Source organism: Pleurodeles waltl, chromosome 7 (assembly GCF_031143425.1).
Source record: "Pleurodeles waltl isolate 20211129_DDA chromosome 7, aPleWal1.hap1.20221129, whole genome shotgun sequence".
Lineage (NCBI taxonomy): Eukaryota > Metazoa > Chordata > Amphibia > Caudata > Salamandridae > Pleurodeles > Pleurodeles waltl.
In genome coordinates this window covers 228,690,088-228,703,931 of record NC_090446.1, presented here as the reverse complement: position 1 = coordinate 228,703,931, position 13,844 = coordinate 228,690,088, and positions in this window count along the sequence as shown.

Below are 13,844 nucleotides of genomic sequence, written 5' to 3'. Positions count from 1 at the left end.
AGCTGTGATGATATGCACTGGCGCGGACGTGACCACAGTTTTCTATCTGTTCACTCACTTGCTACCTGACCTTCAACATGAGAGGACCTACACTGCAAGTGCTGCTGTGACCTGTGTCTGGAAGTGACAATGGCTCGAGTGTCTGGGGAAAGGACCCCCACCTTCACTTCGGAGGAGTTGGAGAGACTAGTGGATGGGGTCCTACCCCAGTACACTTTACTCTATGGTCCTCCAGACAAACAGGTGAGTACACTGTGTGCATGATGTGTAGGCCATGAATGTATGGATTGCTGTGTGTGTAAGACCCGTGTAGGGGTGGGTCTGAGGGGTCCTGGCCAGAGTGCTGCCTGTATGGTGGGGAATGTATGTGCGTAAGAGGATGGGAGGGATATTGTGGGCCATGAGTTAGAAAGTCCAGACAGTATAACTAATCCCTTTTCTGCTGTATTTTTTCTGCAGGTCAGCACCCATCAGAAAAAGGGTATTTGGCATGCCATCACCAAGGATGTGCAGACCCTGGGGGTCTTTGGCAGGCGGAGCACCCACTGCCGCAAACGGTGGGAGAACCTGTGCCGCTGGGCAAGGAAGGCAGCGGAGGCCCAGCTCGGGCTGGCCTCCCAACCAGAAAGGGGTGCCCGTCGTATCCTGACCCCCCTGATGTTCCACATCATGGAGGTGGCCTATCCGAAGTTGGTTGGGCACGTGAAGGCATTACAGCAGCCACAAGGGGGTGAGTGCAGAATCAGAATCATGACTTTGCGCACGTTAAGGTTTTACCTCAGTGGGGGATGTGGGCTGTGGGTGCCCCTAGGCCAGGGCGAACATGGCAGGCTATGTTCAATAATGGGAAAGATCAGATGCACTCCAACCCTAGTAGTGTTAGTGGGCATCTACTACTGGGCAGGGTCCTGTGGGTTTCATGTGTGCAGCTAATGGCGTTAGGAATTAGACCCCATGGGCTGGTGACTAGCATTGTAACTGGTAGTGCAATGTCTAGTGCATAGGGATGATCCCTGTGTGTTGTGTACGCCAACGGTAGTGTTGTTGCTGGCACTGACCAAGTGTATCCTCTGGCTGTCCCCCACTTCTTGTTTTGTCACCCTGTCCTTGTGTGCATTAGCATCATCTGGCAGAGGACAATAGGATAATATAGAAAAACTGGGCTTATTATTTGTTGGTGCAAATGTACCCGCACAATAAAATAAATGGGAAAAACTATTTCACTATAAAGACCTTGTAAACGTTTCTCTAAATAAGCTGATAAGCTATTAAACCCTTAATTTTCGGTCTCTGCATAAGAACTTTAGTACTGCCTTTTTCGACTTGAAAATACCAAGGAGAGTTTGCCCTGCTCATCCTAGAACTCTGCGAAACAGCTAAGTTCCAAGTCCTGGTAGGAGGGAAACCAGATTTGTCCTTTGCAATAGGAGAAGATTTTACCTACAGTCTCAGAAAACGGGTCAGGCTGGTGGTAATGGGGCTTTGCCATCTTGAAACAGGGACTCTTGAGTAATTGTATGACTAAGTAAAGAAAACGGGCTGCAAAGGAAGGTGTGGGAGAATTGCAAATAGTTGTGATTAGGTGGTACACTATCTCCAAGCAATGAAAAGTGCACACTATAAATCTGGCTCCTCAACCACAACCTCCTCAAAATATTCCTCTCCATGGCAAGACTCCTGCTTGAAGAAGAGGATGCCTATAAGGACTCAATGACTGCTAGCGATGCTAGCACACAAGGAGTGGAAAGTCTCTTCAAGGGTCAAGCAGTTGCCTTCCTGTTTTCCTGCTTTATGGACCCAAAAGGCAGAAGGACCCCTGATCCTACAAAGGCCCAGTTGACCACTAAGGAGTGAATCTGCTGGAGACCTGGCTGGAGAGACTTGGTACCTAGAAGCCTCCCTTAAGGAGCTGGGGGCTGCAGGATTCACCTGAAGGAACATTCCTAGAACTTTGAAGAAGTTGAGACTCAGGCCTTATTTAGAGTTTGGAAGATCATATAGGCCACCACAAACGTTTGGATGGAGCATCCCATCTACCGAACTCTAAATGTAAAATAATAGCATTGAAGTGCAGAGGGAGCAGTCAGGCTCAGAGCTTTTTTTGTTTCAATGCAAACTGATTCAACAGGACATCATGACAAAGTCATCCGGCTTTTTGGAGCTCTGCCTGGTAACGGCTTCCAGCTAGAGCATTTAAACTCCCAAGAAAGTGACTTAATCCGAGGATAAGACTGCAATGGTTGAGGTAGCAAATCTATCCAACCTGCAAAGTAACCTTTCTGACTGTGAAATACAGGCTCGCCCCACTCGGGTCTTTTGTAACCAAAACCAATGTCTTCAGCAGGAGGTGGACTCTACCATAGCCAGCTTTGAGGGAGCTTTGCCAGCCAGAGCCTTGTACCTTGTCAGGTGGGAAGATTTTGACTTTCATACAAAAAAACTCAGGTATTTATTTATATGTAGGCTTTAAGAATACTCCATTGCAACAACGACTGAGTATTCTTACTTGCAGCATAATGGTCTGATTTTAATTTAATACAGAACTTTGAAATTTCCATGGCAGAGGCTACTCCGTCTTCACCGTGGTTGCACCCTGTTGAAGCCCTAATGGAGTAAGGGCTTTTGGAGGTTGACCTCTATGTACACCCACCTAATTTAGATGATCAACATGCAGGTCAATTTTCACTTCCCAGCACTACAAGGAAAACCCTGGCAACAAGGGGCAGTGAACACTGTCCCAGGGTCATCTCACCATTGGAGATAACTCCCATGGTGAGGGGACATTATTTGTTTATATTTGCAAAAAGAAAATCCTGCTACAGGTTTTCTAGTTAAAAATAAAAAATAAGTTGACAGATGGCTCTGACATGTTGACAGAGCTGTGCTTCAAGCTTAAAAAAGCATTGACAGGAACCGCTAAGTTGACGGTTCCTGACGATACTTAAGAAATGACAGCCGGCTTGGTGTCATTTCTAAATTTGGCAGGCAGGGACTTCATCAGGATGACCAGCATGATCTCTTCATCCCAGGTGGTCTGAAATGAATAGTGTCCTGTGATTGGTGTTTTGCTCTTACTGGGTGCTTTTAGTCCGAACGTTTTCAAAATTCACATCACTGGTTCCCCTTAACCTATTTTGATTGTCTTGGTGTCTTTTTTCTCATTAAACCGATCACTCTTTTGCTAAATTGATTTGGAATATTTCTTTTATTGTTTTTTCACTGCCAGTACAAACTGCATTGGGGATTGTCTGCTGCTTATGCCATAGCTATCAGGGTTTAAACTTAGATTCTCTTTGAATTATTTTTTTATCTAACAAAACCTCCCATTTCTGAAAGACAGTAAGTGACTAAGAATTGATTCACAAAAGTCATCACCAAATTCAGACAGACTTTGTGCAAATTAGTTTTTATTTTCTAAAGATCTTTGTACAAATAGGCCAGTTCACAAAAGCCTTAATAGCTTCGGGTTACAGAAGAATCTGCCTAATGAATATTTATTAGGCAGGGCTCAGTGTGGAACCCCCTGTGATTAGTCACAATAACGGGAAAGGTGGCCAGCCAACCAAGGTAAACAGACCACCATGTCAGTGATTATGTTTAAATAAAGAAAACATTTTTTTAAATGCACCCCATCTTCTTAAAGGAAACGGGACTGTGTTTAAAAAGGAAATAGAGATTTTCAGGGAGAGGTGATAGTTTTCCCAAGGACCACTGCCAACTCTTCCTGAAGCTTTTTTCTAGATTTGCAAATGAGAATGTGTCCAAAGTGTGAAACAGGTGCCACCTCAAATTGGGAGTTGATAACTTTTCAATCTTTTTAGGCTAGATTAGAGACACAAAACATTGATACATCAGTATTTTAAAAGGAGTCCCAAAAAACACCTCTTCCAAATAGCAATTCTGAATCTATTTCTAAGCTATTTACCGATTTTTGAAACCTTTTTTAATCACTAGATGGGGTTAGTACGTTTGTAAAAAGGTCTTAGCATTGACTAACACTCTGATTTACAGAATTAGAGGGTTTGCAAATGCTACAATCTTTAGTACATGAGGCAGCTAATCTTTTATTGGCACTTCTCTTAAGTAATTGGACCTTACATTCCACTTCAATTAATTTACCAGACATTTTATCCAGACTGCTTTTAACTTCAAACTAGGGCTCATATTATCAAATGGGAGCACTTTCCCTGTTGTACCATGGTGCACTTTAAAACAGATGGGCCAGTTGCAAACAGGGAAAGTGTACCCTATTTTGGTGAATGTGCAAGTAAAATATGGAGCTGCTGTTTCAAAACCGCTACGTATTTCACATTCCACGTTGCACTTCACTGCATTTTCAAGAGTGATTGGAGATCCCCTTGCAGGGGGCTGCAGTTAGCGACTACACCCACTGCAAGTGGATCTCTGGGGCAGTCAATGGGACCCTCTTTGTCCCCTGCAAAGAGCTGCCTTTAAAAGGCACAAAGAAAATGTACCAACCTTTTGTGACACTCAGTGTGCCTTTTAAGGGCATTTTTCCCTCTTTGTCTGCCTCCAGAATATGGTGCAGAAGAAGAGGCAAAGGGATTCCCTTATTTTCATTGAACCACACCCCCATGCAACTGAGGGAACACCCTCTAATGATAGCCCTGATGCTACATGTGCACCAGTTCTCTCTGTGTTACAGAAGGGACCACACTAAGCATCTTCAGCCACTTCTGTAATACCAGAGTGCCCCAGTGGCTCACAAAGTCGGTACACATGCCTGTTGCGCCCCGTGGGCACCTTCTGTAATATGGTCCCAGCTCTCCAAGTTATCCATTTTCTATACAGTCTGCCCATGGCAGTCACCATTTTTTGGCCCCTGAATTAATCCATAACCAAATTGCTGCAAGAAACTTCACCGTCTGCTGCATAAGGGGATGACAGAAACAATCATCGAAGGAAGCAGCTCTTCCAGACTTCCTTGCTGGAGTTGATGAAGGTCTGTGTGTGTCATTATTTTGGGATCTCACTACATTGGAACATTTTCTTGGACATCTGATAAAGTAAACCATCTGCTTTATATGACAAGCAGCAGGCCTACCAAAGCCTCAGACACAATGCCCAAACTGTGTTTTAGTGCTGGTGGGGGTAAATCCACCTACATTCATTGTTGTTGCAGGATTTGCAGATAGAGACTTGCCCGCCACTGAACCTGCACCAGCAGTTTGCATTCAAGGTTGTATCTGCCTACTATTACCTTCCTTTGCTCCAATCCCAAAATGCCAATTTCTAGAACATCTGCCACTCTTTCACTTGAGGCTAGGAGTCACTACATAAGCAGCAATAGTGTCAGCCATCATCTTAGAATGCCACAGTGGTAAAGTGAGGGGCAGTTAGCTAGTCCATCAGAAGCAATACTCCAATTGTTATCCCACCAATTGTAGCAAGAGCATAATTGTCGATACAACAATGTAAAATTGACTTACTAACATGGGATGAGGCAAAACTGGAAAAATGTCTCCACAAATTACAGCTAACATGGAAGCAACAACTACATAACTTGTCTTGCCAACCTCATGTTTTCCAACCAAGATCATATCATGCATCCTGAATGGTGGTGTAAGAGGTGGGCATTATTCGGCCTGATGGAGCCTTCAAGGTGGAGACCAGTGGGGCATGTGTCCAGTGACTGCGCGGGCTCTCTTGTGCAGGACATTAGGCAAAAATCTGATTCTTTGCCGGTCTACGTGTCAGGCATGGGGGAGGCAGTCACAGCACAATCTTCCCCTCACTCAATCAATGCCTGACCACAGTGCACGAACAGGCAGCAAGGGTTGGGACTGTGTATCTCTATTCATTGAAGAACGGTTGGCCTACTTGCCCTAATTGGGAAGATGTGCTCTGCTCCATCGTGATAAGATGGAGTGCTGTTGCCTGGAGCTGGAGGATGGGTCCCCCTGCACGGGTATGACCCTGCCCCTTCAAGGTGAGGTGCATGGGGCTTGGGGTGCAACCTGATAGTGGTAGCCCAACAACTCCTGAACCTGATGAGCATTCCAGGTAGATGTATTGTGCCACCCTCATTTGGGTGGGTTAGGCGGGTCTGGGGTCTTGTCACACCTGAACCCTGTTCATCTTTGCATAAATACACAAAATATCATAGTGCTCCCTGATCTATGGCACAAGACAAAACCCTCCCTAAGCAGTGTAAATTAGATAAATATGTAAAAGTGATACATTCAGGAAGGTAAGGGTGCTGTGTTGAAAGTCTGGGGATGATAGCACCAGTATACATATGGACACAAATCTACAAAACATGTGATACTGACACCCGGTCCATGAAACAAAAAATTGAAATGTAGGTGCAGATGTGGCCATCCTTAGACAAGATCCATGTAACACCGCAACCTGGGTCACTGAAGCAGAGCATCACTTAGCCACACTAGGAGAGACTACCATGACCTTCAGACAAGTGGTCCAGAATCTGATATGCACCACAAACAAAATGGCAGCCCATATTGCAAGCTAGGAGGGATGCTCCAGGTACAACAAATTGTGCCTTTTGGGCTTGCCTGAGGGTTGTGAATGGATACAACCTGTAAAATTCCTGGAGTGCTGGTTCAAAAACTTAATGGTCGACTGATCTCTGCTTGCTTCCTAATTAAATGAGAAGATCATGCCCTGACCTAGAGACCTTCACCCAGAGTGCTCATTATCATCTCAGTGGGAGAAGCTGAGGAGGTTAACCATAATTCCTGCAAGATTGTGGTCTTTTTCATGTAAACAAGTGTGGTGCAAAGGCTGGGGAAATCATTTGAGCAGATGAAAAAAGAACTCAATGAAGATCAAATATATGTTCCTCTACCAGGCCAAGTTAAAGTCCATTTATTACAGGAAGTCTCTAGTCATTCAGACCAAGTTTAGGAGTGGCTGCAGGAATGACTGCTGCCCCTACTCAAAGCAGAGCAACATTTGAGGGAATAATGTGAGGACTATGGAGGGTCCAGGTTCAGGGAGAGACCCGCTGAGTGCCAGCACCAGTTGAGGTGTAAACCGAGGTGACTAGTGGTGGAGCAGGTGCCTAGACTGATAGACCATGATATGAGCTATGGATTATATCACTCTGACATAGACAAGGATGGCCACATGGCCTCCCCTGAATGAAAGACAAAAACAGGACTCCTTTACCATGTACTATAACACTCTGTGAAACACTTTACATTAGTTAGCATGCCTTCACATTTTTTACTGAACGCATGGTTGTTTGAGTAGAGATTTATATTGGTCAAACAATCCTTCTGTCATGGAAGTATATGGTGGGGTGGAAAGGAAGAAACTGTTTGGTTTCCTTCTTAGTTTAGTTTGTTAAGGTACTAAGCAAGCGTACATCTCTTCCATAAATGATACAAGAAACACACCTCCTAGGTACCAAATACCCTTTCCGGGGAAGCTTGATTACACCAAAGTATATCACTCAGGCTTCACCAGAGGTTGCAGAGGGGTGACAGATGAAATAGGCCATTTGTCTTCTCAATCGGACTCTTGAGGGACACCAATAGATGTTCTGTAGTTCTGATGTCCACCCCCCATTGGTCACTGGCACATTTCAGGCTGATTCACTAGCAGCATCCATAGGTCTAACTGATGCATGGCTCCTGTGATACCCTAGTGATAGACACTAGGCACACTACTCTGCCCCATGCCACAGTATCTTTAGGACAGAATATTTGTTTTTGCAATGAGGTATTATTGTCCAAACAGAGGGTTCTTGTCTCCTATCCAGAGGTCTCTGAGATCACAGTCCAGTTGAGATGTTCTTAAATGCTTCCATTAGAAGCCATAACAGAATGCAGTGTTTAATTGCCTGGTAGCTGATAAACAGCAATTTTGTGGATCATCTCCATGACGTAACAGCAGAATTTTTCGAGATCAATACCCCATTTATGCCATCCCAGTTAGCCTTTGGAAAGCATTCAAGGCAGTCATACAGGCAAAGCCCTTTAGATGGTATGAGTCAAGGATTACTGAACTGGAGGCTAAGATAGTCCTCTCCCATGAAAAAAACATTTAATCAGGGACAAAAGGGTGACAACTGAGTACCTTTAGTGGATCTATGTGTGACCCTTCCACACAAGCTAATACATTCAGCCAAACTGACCAGGAGCATGTCCAGCTTTAGGATCTATGATGAGGGCAATAAAGCAGGAAAACTCCTGTACTAGCTAGCACAAAAGGAGGAAGGAGTCAGAACTGTTCCCTCAATTCATAAGAGTGGAAGACAAATGGTCTCCAAATCACACAAGATAACAGAGGCCTTTGTCATTTATTACACCAAGCTCTATTGCAAATCAATCACCCTGATTCTGGAACAGCTGTATCCTATTACAAGTGATCTCCATTGTGATCCTTCTAGGTTTCAGAATGAGAAACCCTCGAAACACCTCCAACCATGAAGGAGATCCAGGGGGTGGTGACAGTCTAAGCACAAATGCTCCTCCAGCAGAGTTCTTCAAGCAGTTCTCATTAATTTCCTTATAGCTGTAGGTGGCTCAGGCTCCTTACTCAGTGGCCTCCACAGTGCCACAATCTCAGGCATACTAAAACCAAACAAGCCAACAGATGAATGCACCACCTACCATCCTATTATTCCCCTTAATGTTAAGGTTAGGCTATTTGCCAAGCTTCTGGATATGAAGCCTGGAGCGGTAGTGAAGTCTCTGGTCCACAAGGACCAATATGGTTTTATGCCAGTCAGGGACAATGGACATTGTATATGCATGATCCACGTGACATTGGCACACATTAACGATGTGTTTGCCCTTCAGTGTTTATTCCTGCTAAACTATGAAAAAGCATTCAATACCATATATTGATTGAACTTTTCTGTTGCAGGTCTTCTAATAGATGAACAGATCAACAAATGAACATTAGTGCACGATTCGTGGCAGTCATAGCAGCCCTGCGTGATGCCCATGGAGCAAGAATTGTGGAATACTTTAATAGAGTACTCTCCTCCTCTTTTGCTATTCAGCGCGACACACAAAAGGGATGTACCTTATGTCTGTGCCCTCGAAATAGAGCCCTTGGTTCAATGAACAGGAACGTTGCTCATTTGAACGGCTTTCTTTGGCCGGACGAATCGAAGGGCAGGCTGTCATTCCATGCGGGTGACATGTTCCTTCACCTGCAACACCTTCAGAGCACCAAGGGCACTAAGGATTTCCTAACTGTAGGTAGACTTTGTGTACAGGCTGTTGCATCCAGAAAGAAAGCCTGTGGAATATTTGTCCTTTTGCCTACATCAAATAAACCAGAACATTAATGACCTTGGACATTATCACATATCTTACTGTTTATGTGCATAAATAAAAATCGCCCCCCCCCCCCCTCAATAGTTGTCCCTTGCGGAGAATTCATCTGGAACATTACCGTGTCCGATTTAAAGGGCAACATTTGGATCATAAGTCAAAAAGAAGTTCACCTATTTGTGAGCTGTCTTCATGTACGATGGCCACTGCATCTATCTGATTTATCTTTGTCGCCGGTCAAACCGGGCCAAGTTTTGTAAAACAGATGCTCATGATCAGTATTAGGAGTTCATGAGCGCGATAGTCTCCGTGACGAAAGAGTCTGAACATCACAGGTTTAGGTAGGTCCTCTTGCCATCTGAATCACAAAGCATGATGCACTTTAGGCATATCCCATCTTTTATAAGCGGAAGCACATTTGATCAACTCAAAATACATTGGAAATATGTTTTGCAAATAAGTGATTTAATACTTTTAGCAAAGGCAACAGACAGAAATGTAAATGTACAACATATGTTCAATTTCTTTTGAAGCAATATTTGCTAAAATAGTGCGCATTAAAATCAGTTTCAATATATTGCTGCCTGCTACGTTCATACATGAATGGCAATTGCAAGTAATCTACTCAAGTTATTGCCGTTTTTTGTGGGGGGAGGGATGAAACAGAATTTAATTTTTTGTACCACACCTGTGCTGCAAAGGAAAAAAGTTGGCTGATTGTAAAAATCTTGCTACTCATTTTACATTTGTAAGAGAGTAAAAGTCACTCATCACTTCAGTACGTTCATTATCAAAGAATTCTCCGCATCTTGTCTGCATGGTATATTTGCAAAAATGGCTTAGGCTAGCCATGTCCAACCATTTCAGAACTTGGCACCTATATATATTAAGGCTTCATCAGGTTCCTATTTCTCATCACAGACAACTCCATTGACTCCCCTTGTCCAAGAGCATCAGCATTAAGAAGCTGTGTGCCTGTAATACATCCATTGATGGAAACAGCACTACATTTGCACAAAATTGGTGATAGTTTCCCAATATGCTCAAAATCTTCAATCTCCCACATCCTGTCTACTAGATTCTCCTAAGGTTCTAAGGCCAGGCTGAAAGATGTACATTTTTGTTTTCAGACTCCTAGGTCTATAACTCCTCTTCTGAATGGCACTTGTTTTTACTTTGTTTCCTGCTTCTGTCCAGGGAAGCTTCCCTTTTCATTTATAGAGCATCCTTTCTCCGAGTTTAGCTGTAAACACGGCTATACATCAGGCTGTTATCTTGGTCACATTTGGTCTTTGTGGGCTCTCTGCAAAGTTTTTCAGCTGCCTGCCTCCCACCCTTCCTTGGGTTGGATTTTCTTTACCAAGTGTGCCTTCCTGTGTGCTGAGAGCAATGGCAGAGGATCACTTGTAAATGCTTATTACCTAATCACCCATTGCTACCAGGGCTTCACAATCCTTAGAGACAGTGCTGACTTCTGCACCATAATGGGTTCCCACTTGCAGCTCCATCAGTGCACCTCAGTTCACACCCACCAAGCCCTCAGCCGTGCCAGTGTCTGGAACCCCACATACGCAATCTGCTAGAGCACCACAATCAATCAATCCAGCAATCAGGAATTTGTAAAGCGCACTACTCACCAGTGAGGGTCTCAAGGTGCTGAGGAGAGGTGGAGAAGGGGGAGGGGTGCTGCTACTGCTTGAACAGCCAGGTCTAGAGAAGTTTCCCTGAAGGTAAGGAGGTCTTTGATCTGGCACAGGTGGGTTCTTGCAGGCAGTACACTCTGCTGCTCCAGCACTGGGACCTCACATGCAGCTCCATCAGTGCACCACAGTTCACACACTCCAAGCCCTCAGCCGTGCCAGTGCCAGGAAAGCCACACACACTGCTAGCACCTCAGTTCTTGAAGTCAGTACCTTCTACTGCTCCAGTACTAGCTAGGACCTTGGGCGTAGCTCTATCAGTGCTCTGCAGTTTACTCAGTCCAGGCCCACCGCTGTGCCAGTGCCAGCAAACCCACACATGCTGTCAGCCAGACCACCCCAGTTCTTGCAATCAGTATACTCTGCTGCTCCAGTACTGGGACCTCGGGAGCAGCTCCATCAGTGCACAGAAGTCCACACACTCCAAGCCCTCATCCATGTCAGTGCTGTGAACTCCACACTTGCTGTCTGCCAGAGCATCTCAGTTCTTGCAGTAGTACACTGTTCTTCTCCAGTACAGGGACCTCGGGCACAGCGCCATCAGTGCATGACAGTTCACATACTCCAAACCCTCAGCCGTGCCAATGTCAGGAAGCCCACACACACTGTCTGACAGAGCACCTCAGTTCTTGCAGTCAGTACACTCTGCTGCTTCAGTACTGGGACCTCAGCTGCAGCTGCAGCTCCAGCAGTGCATGGCAGTTCACACACTCCAAGCCCCTGGCAGTGCCAGTGCCAGGAACCCCACTCATGCAGTCTGCCAGAGAACCTCAGCTCTTGCAGTCAGTACACTCTGCTGCTTCAGTACTGTGGCTGGGGCACAGCTCCATCATTGCATGGCAGTTCACACACTGAAAAACCCTCAGTGATGCCAGGAGCCCCAGACACTGTTTGCCAGAGCACCACAGTTCTTGCAGTCAGTACATTCTGCTGCTCCAGTGCTGGGTCCTCGGGTGCAGCTCACCCAGTGCACATCAGTTTAGACACTCCAAGCCCTCAGCCGTGCCAGTGCCAGGAACCCCACACACAGTGTCTGTCAGAGCACCTCCATTCTTCCAATCATTACACTCTGCTGCTCAAGTACTGGGACCTCGAGCACAGCTCCATCAGTGCACTGCAGTTCACACACTCCAAGCCCTCAGCTGTGCCAGTGTCAGAACCCCACACATGCTGGCTCCAGAGCACCTCAGTTCTTACTGTCACTACACTCTGCTGTTCCAGTACTAGGACCTCGGGCACAGCTCCATTAGTGCACCTCAGCTGTACTCCGGCGAGGTCAGTCCTTTCCTATACTGGGACCCAGGTCACATACAGTTCCATTACAGCAGCTCAAGTCTCACATTCAGTCCCACTGGCAAGCCAATACTAGACCCAAAAAAGCAAAACACAGTTCAGCCAGTGCACCTCAAGTCTAACATCCAAAGCCACTGTTGATGGGAACCACCACAGCTCTGCCAGAATCTATCAATTCTAACATTCAGTGCACATTTCTTCACAGTACTAAGGCTCACATGCATGCCCTTCAGGACTTCTCACTTCTGAGGTTCAGATGCAATGCCACTCCCATACCGAGCTCCACTTGCAGCTTCACAAGGGCATCCCCAGGCTAACACTTGGCAACAGTGGCACGCCAATACTGTACTAGGTTCCACACATAGGCCCTCATTCTGACCTTGGCGGTCGGCGGAGAGGCGGCGGTCGGACCGCGAACAGACCGGCGGTCCAAAAAATGGCATTCTGACCGCGGCGGTCACCGCCGCGATCGACCGCCACTTCCCCTCTCGGACAGCCACGGCGGTCATGACCGACGGGCTGAAGTCTGCGCACTCCGGCCCGGCGGTCGACCCAAGACCGCCAACGGTATCATGACCCTGCTTACCGCCGCGGTTTCTGGCGGTCGGGAACCGCCATGCGAACCATGGCTGAAGGCACTATCGGGGCCAGGGAATTCCTTCCCTGGCACTGATAGGGGTCTCCCCCACCCCCCACTGCCCCCCCGAGTCCTCCCCCCACACCCTCCACCCCCCTGCCACCCCCCAGAGGTGATACGAACCCCCTCCCCACCCCGACATGCACATACACGCACCCCGACATGCACACACCCCCAACATGCACATATACACACCCCCTACACACACACATACACAACGGTGACACATACCCGCACACATACATGCCGACATGCGCACCCGCCGAACTACACACATTGCCCATAGGCACAGCAGCACCCCCCGCCCGCATGCACGCACTCACACACCCCCTCTACACACTCACACGCACACCCCCATGCACGCACACATCACACAACACCCCCCCACCCCCTCCCCTCACGGACGATCAACTTACCTTGTGCGTTGGTCCTCCGGGAGGCGACAGGAGCCATGGGGAGGTGACCGCCAACAGAAGACCACCAACAGAAGACCGCCACACAGATATGTGGGTCGTAATTCTGTGGGCGGTGTTCTGCTGGCGTGGCGGTGGAGGTTGTCCAGTCTCCACTTTCCCGCCGACCGCCAGTGTGGCTGCTGGCGGTTTTCCGGCGGAACGCTCCCAGCGGTCGGAATGCGCACAGCGGCATACCGCCGCGGTCGGCGGTCTTCACCGCGGCGGTAACTCGGCGGTCTTGCGAAAAGACCGCCAAGGTCAGAATGACCCCCATAGTTCCATTAACATACCTCACTTCAGACCTTGTGTGCCCATTACTATCCCAGTACTGCAGCCCACATACAACTCTGTCAGTGCACCTCAACCCGAATTTGCAGCCCCAGGAATTACACGACACTCCGTTTCTCATTCCTCAGCCTGTACCTTTCTGTTATTCCAGCAGTGGGCTGGGACATAGCTGTGTCTATACCCCCAATCCTGATCTGAA